Consider the following 7484-nt stretch of genomic DNA (forward strand, 5'->3'; position numbering starts at 1 on the left):
CGGTGCGGAAAATTCAGTCCAAATATCTCGATACGCTTCTTTGAGTCCATCCCCTTCACTCTGTGAGAACAGACTTTGGTTCAGTCGACTAAAGGCAGCGTTAAAGAAACAGCAACCGATATTTAGCATACAGAGGCCGCATAACTAGAGCTTTGAGACAGTATTTGTAAGTTCGTAAGAAAATATTGCGCACTCATTTCTGAATTATTGCGTCTGAAACACATTTTAAATTCTTATCAAGTCTGCAATTATTGCCGGAAAGCTATTATCACAGCAAGTTCACTGTTAAATTGTTTTTCTACGTGTATTCTTACGTAAAGCCAGAACGTAAACGTCCACACTAAATAAATGGTTCAAATGGCTCTGAGCACTATGGGACTTAACATCTGAGGTCATCAGTCCCCTAGAACTTAGAACTACTTAAACATAACTAACCTAAGGACATCTCACACATCCATGCCCGAGGCAGGATTCGAACCTGCGACCGTAGCGGTAGAGCGGTTCCAGACTGAAGCACCTAGAACCGCTCGGCCACAGCGGCCGGCCACTAAGTAAATTTCACGATCCACACAGTAACTAACCCACAGCTATTTACGAGTCACTACATCATGTCGTTCAGTGGTATTTTTCTTCTTTTTTCAAGAGAAGTGCTCACCATAATATTCCGTAAAGTTTACGAAACTGGCCATGCGGAGTTGTTACACGCAAATAATTTCCAAACTACTTCACATAAAATCGCAAAAATGCCCATGAATAGTTTAAAACCGTAGTTACTTCAGATTTAAAGAAGAAAGAATGAATAGTTTTCTTCATCGTAACCTAAATTTGTACAGGTCCACATGTTCTGCTGACTAAGACTTGCTGCATTATATTACGAAGGCCTCTATGAGCGCGGGAAATGCCTAATTCTCATTGGCTGATGATTGATGATCTGAAAGGCAAACCAGAAAATCTCCTGCTCTCAAATGTCTGCAGTAATCCCTAACTCATCATATAGGATTTTTTTAACGAATCTGTCTTCTGACTAGTTTGACGCAGAAAAACCCACTCCGTCTGCAGGTCACGAGTGGCCTACCGGGACCATCCGACAGCCTTGTCATCCTCATAGAGGATGCGGATAGGAGGGGCGTGGGGTCACCACACCGCTCTCTCGGTCGTTATGATGGCATTCTTGACCGAAGCCGCTACTATTCGGTCCAGTGGCTCCTTAATTGGCGACACGAGACTGAATGCACCCCGAAAAATGGCAACAGCGCATGACGGCCCAGATTGTCACCCATCCAAGTGCCGACCTCACCCGACATCGCTTAACTTGGCTGATGATTGATGATCCCAGTGTATCCACTGCGGCAAGGCCGTTACCTGGTTTGATGTAGACCGCCACGAATTCCTTTCCTGTGCCAACCTCTTTATCTTAGAGCAGCAATGGCAAGCAACGGCTTCAATTTTTGTTGCGTGTAATCCAATCTCTGTTTTCCTCTACAGTTTTTACATTGTAAATTTCCCTCCACAACCATGGAAGTTATTCCCTGATGTCTGAATAAATCCTCTGCCATCCTGTTCCTTCTCATTCTTAGGTTTTTCGACATATTTCTTTCAACGTCGATTCTCCAGAGAAACTCCTCATTTTTTACCTTATCAGTCAACCTAATTTTCAAAGTTCTCGTGTAGTGCCACATCCCAAATTCTCTTATTTTCTGGTTTTCCCACAGTCCATATTTCACTACCATGCAGTAATGTGCTCCAAAAGTACATACTTCGTCGAATTAAGGCCTATTTTAGACTCCTCTTGTCCAGGAATGCCCTTTTTCCAGTGCTAGTCTGCTTTTGATATCCTCCTTTCTCCGACCTTCATGGGTTATTTTCCTGCCTAGGTAGCAGACTTCCTTACCTTCATCTGCTTCATTATCACCAACCCAGTTGCTAAGTTCCTCGCTATTCTCATTTCTGTAACTTCTCATTGCTTTCGTCTTTGTTCGATTTATTCTCAATCCATATTCCGTACTCATTATACTGTTCATTCCATTCAACGTATGGTGTAATTCTGCTTCACTTTCACTGAACATAGCAATATCGTCAGCTCATCTTAATCACTGATACCCTTTCACTTTGATTTTAAATCCTATTCGTGGGACTTTCTTTTATTTCCGTCATTGCTTCTTCGATGTGTAGACGAAACAGTAGGAGAAAAGACTACATTCCTGTCTTACACACTTTTCAATTCGAGCAGTTCGTTCTTCGTCTCCCACTCTTATTATTTCCTGTTGGTTTGTGTACCAGTAGGCAATTCTGGCGTTGCGCTTGATAATGGAAGTAATACTGAAGAAAAATCAAGATACGTTCATAGGATTTGCCAACCTGCAAAAAACGTTCTAGAATGTAAATTCGTGCAAGAGGTTCGAAATTCTGAGAAAAATAAGGATAAGCTATAGGGAAAGAAGGATAATATACAATGAGTACAAGAAACTATAGGATTACAGAAAGTAAATACGAAAGACCTCATAAATTTACGAAACCAAATCTAAATGAAACAAAAACAAAGTCCAAGTTATCCTCAAAAATTGAGTATCAATTCTTTTAACACCTAACTTCCATTGTACCTTCTTTTATACGAAAGTATTCATACTGGAAACACGTCTTATGACTTCCAATCACACAAGATTTTCCCACGCATACTTTTTCATAGTTTTCTAATGAGTAGGTAGTGAATAGAACTAGGGAGAAGAGGAATTTGTGGCACTACTTGACTAGAAGAAGGGATTAGTGTGTAGGACATGACATGAGGCATCAAGGGTTCACCAGTTTAATATTGAAGGGCATCCTGGAGGGTAAAAATGGTACAGGGGGCCAAGAGATATACACACAAAGAAGATTCCGAAGGTTATATGTTGCAGTAAGTACTTGGAGATGAAGAAGCTTGCACGGGATAGGATAGCATGAAGAGCTGCATCAAACCAACCTCTGGACTGAAGAGCCGGCTGCTGTGGCCGAGCGGCTCTAGGCGCTTCAGTCTGGAACCGCGGGACCGCTACGGTCGCAGGTTCGAATCCTGCCTCGAGAATGGATGTGTGTGATGTCCTTAGGTTAGTTGGGTTTAAGTAGTTCCAAGTTCTATGGGACTGATGACCTCAGATGTTAAGTCCCATAGTGCTCAGAGCCATTTGAACCATTTTCTGGACTGAAGACCACAACAACACTCTCTCACTCCCTCCAGAATACTTGCACACCAAACAAAATTAAATATTAATTTTAAAATGCTTTCATTTAAACCAGGAGACTACTGGCGCACAAACAAAGAAAATTCTCGATAAGGAATATCTGCGGACAGCGTCAGGATCATTGGCTCTTGCTGCTCAGGTAGGTCACACAAGGGTCATGCGAACGCGAAGAAGATGAGTTCAGAAGGGGAATACTCAACGCCATGCAGGATCTCAACGGCCCCACGTGACTAGTTCCTGAGAGGACAGATGCGCAGGATCATTATTCAGGAAATGGGTTTATTTGCAGAAACACAAATCCACACTAAGACAAGAAAAGAAAAAAAAGAAGAAAATAACACCAAGAATGAGAAACCGAATAGAACGGAAGTTGGTAGATGTGCTTTTCACTTGCAGACAAACAAATGATTACAATTCAGAAAAATCTGACGAGTTATTCAAGAGAAAGAATTTCACAAACGGATCAACTCAGTAATGCGTTAGTCCACTTCTGGCCCTTATGAAGCAGTTATTCAGCTTGCCACTGATCTATATATTTGTTAGATGTCCTCCTGAATGATATCAAGCCAAATACTGTCCAACTGGCGCGTTAGACCGTCAAGATTCTGAGATGGTTCAGAGCCCTACCCATAATGACGCCAAGGTTCTCAATTGGTGAGAGATCCGACGAACTTGGTGGCTAAGGTAGGGTTTGCCAAGCAAGGAGACAGGCAGTAAAAACTCTCATTGTGTGCGAGGCGGCCTTATCTTGCTGAACTGGAAGCTCTGGAGGGCTTGCCATGAAGGGCCACAAAACGGGGTGCAGAATATCGTTGACGTACTTCTGTGCTATTAGGGTTTCGCGGATGACAACGGAAGGGGGTCTGCTATAAAAGGAAATGGCACCCCAGACAGTCACTCCAGGCTGTCAGGCAGTATGGCGGACGACAGTGAGGTTGGTATCCCACCGCCGGCCGGGGCGTCTCCAGACATGTCTTCGGCCTGGAATGTCATTGACTAGAATTAAATTATCATTAGCGATGAGTCTCGCTACGAACTGAGCCACAATGACCAGCAAAGACGTGTCTGGAGACGTGGGATATCAGGCTGACTGTGCTGCATCATGCGGCCCGACAGCTAGGAGCGATGGACTGGGCTGCCGTCTCCTTTGGTTGTCATCCACGGCACTCTAACAACACAGCGGTACTGCCCTTGAGGTGTTCGTCACGCTGTTTTCCAACAAGCTAATCCAAGACACCTTGTTTCCGGTGCTGTTCTAATCCATCTCAAAACAGGGGATAATCGACCCTTGCCCTGGCCAGCAGCTTCTCCAGATTCCAGACCTTTGACCCACTGGAAACACCTGATTACGGCTGCACTAGGAATGGCAAGCTACCTTTCGCCGGCCACTGCTGTTAATGAACTTTCGCATAAAGTCGAAGCAGCACCAATTGACATTCACGTATCTGTTATCCAAACTCAGTTCGTTTTGATGCCCAGCCGGCTTAGAACCATAGTTTCTGGCATCGGCATTGAATGTTACTCCCTGTATCCTCCAAAATCGCCTACAAATATAATCATTTATTTTTCTAACTGTACTGAACATATCGTTATTTGTTGCGTTTGTTGGCGTTGAAATATACTAACTAAATTACAAGGAAATGAATACCCTTAGTTGCATACAGGCGTTGATATACGAGTAAGTCAACGTGGACAGTTGAAAAAGTGTGCCCCTCCGGGGACTCGAACACGGGATCTCCTGCTTACATGGTAGACGCTCTATCCATCTGAGCCACCGAGGACACAGGGGCTAGTGCAGCTGCAGGGACTTATCTCTGGCACGCCTCCCTTGAGACCCACATAGCAACTTATTGTCGCGCACTATATTCATAGTGCCCCCTGCCCTTTAAACTCGTTACTCGCTGCTTTACTGTCGATTCCAGTAAGAATTCGGGCACTGTTTGTGCATCTGCACATCAGAAGAAGATGGTCAAATGGCTGGTGAGCCATGAAGATTGTATCTGTTTTTACGTACATGTAAGCAGGAGATCCCCAGTTCGAGTCACGGTTGGGGCACACATTTTCAACTGTCCCCGTTGACTTATATCAACTCCTGTATGCAGCTAAGGGTGTTAATTTCATTGTAATTTCATTCTAACGAGCTGCATGGTCACCAATGGTATCTGTTCTTTCGTACATGTCTGAAAGAACAGATACCGTCTCCATATGATATACTAACAAGCTGTGTACTTACATCGATATTTAATGCAGTGGATGATAAGACCCATATTTATTCCAGGAGACGTTTAAGAGGCGACCCCATCACAGAATGTCCTGACACCTCCCTCCCCCCTACAATAATCAGGCCCTACTTTTTACTGGGTACTGACACACGGACGCGTATTAAAACTCCAGGGTCGAAGAAAGCGCGCAGTTATACATTGAAACACAACCTCCTTTGTAATTTTGCAGTTATTCCAGCGTCGAGGATCGGCGCAATATGCTACACTGAGACCACCCACCGTTCTGGAGTCTGAAGATGGTTTTTTAATAGAATTGAAACCGGTCACTTCAATAAAAATAAAAAGTTTCTATCAAGACTGTTTTAATTTTTAAATTTTAATTTTAATAGATCGCTGATAATGTTTTTTTTTTTGTTATTGTGAGAATTCTTTTAGATTGTCGAACTTATGTAAGTTTAGTCTCAGCCACTATCGATCAGTAAATCGACATGCTACGGTCTTCTTTTGTAGCCTAGCTGGTTCACGTTCGTGCGACTTAATCGCCCTTATACCAACAGATTTCTTTGAAACACAGTGTTTGCCAGAAATAGCCCAAGGAATTAATTGATGAAGAGTCAGTGTGTCGCAACGATTAAAGACTTGAGGGTGCTATATAAAATGTATGACACGCATACAAACTCATCTCAAAGATAACGCCGGAAGTAGTGCACTAAATTGTCAAAATATGTGTGATGGGCTTATATTTCTGTAATTATTAGGGCTTAATATTTTTGTGATTATAATTATTTCTTTTGAATTCGATAAAAAATGCCTGATTGTGAACTGTAGAATGCATAAATTATTTCAGAGTCATTGAAATATATTGCTGATTTATTACGTCTATTCGATGGAATACTTTCAGTATTCCAGCATAATTTAACTTAAATTTGACATCAGATTATTGTTCAATTAACATTACTCATTATACAGCAAGGAAACAGTTGTGCCTGTCAAGTGCAATCCGAATTATTGAGTTTATAGGTCAAAACGGCATCAAAGTAATTCACGATACGTACAGAGAGAAATCCTGCAACATCTTATCTGTAGTGGTTGTGTGGTGTACAATTACTTTGGATGGACCCAAAGAACAATATGATGGGCTAGGAAAGTGTACTTTGGTATGCACTGTGAACTCATCACTACCGCGTACAAGGATACAAAAAATGTACAAATCATCTAGCTGCAGGAACTTTCAGTATACGTACGTAATCATATTAGCTGTTTGCAGCACTTTGCGGTGCTCTGGTCAGAAGTACGGAACCATATGCAAAGACAATGAGACACATGGCCGATGCGCACCAAAATCTTTCAGTACCGTGAGAGTTTTCTGATTTCGGAAATATTCAACTTTCGTGAATCTACGTGGTATCGTTGAGTACAGAGAGAGTGTCATTCTAACCAACTTGGTTAAAATGAGCTAGCACACGACTCGACGACGTGTGGTGGCTCAAGGTCTAGTTCTTCCAGTGTCTGAAGGCCTAATTCTTCCAGTTACATAGTACCTTTATATTTGACAAAGTTTTCAGTTTAAAAATGCCAAAGAGCTATCGCCGACCCTAGAGAGAAAACGTCTAAGTAATTATCTCGGTTAACAGTAGCTAGCTCGGATTATAAGTGGTGAATGACGGCCTGTAACAAATACGTAAAATTACTATAATTCATAAAATATTCAACTTAGAGAAGCCTATGTAACGTCACTGAACTCAGAAGGAAAAGATATTGGTAATTAATTTTGTTAAAATGAAGTGGTTTAGATTTCAAGATCATTTCGTAGCTGAGGGCAAAAAACTACCATTCACATAAAACTCTGTAGCTCCTAAAACATCCGACTTATTCAGAACTACTGACTTTATTGAGATCACGGTTCGAAGACCTTTGCAATTATTACGCCAAAAAGGAGTTAGGATGGGGTTCATGAACACGTAGTGACTGAGGGCTACATCTACCACTTGCGCAAAGAAATCCCATCAGAATATAGTTCAAGCAAGCCAACAAAAATGCTACT

Source organism: Schistocerca piceifrons, chromosome 5 (assembly GCF_021461385.2).
Source record: "Schistocerca piceifrons isolate TAMUIC-IGC-003096 chromosome 5, iqSchPice1.1, whole genome shotgun sequence".
Taxonomy (NCBI): Eukaryota; Metazoa; Arthropoda; class Insecta; order Orthoptera; family Acrididae; genus Schistocerca; species Schistocerca piceifrons.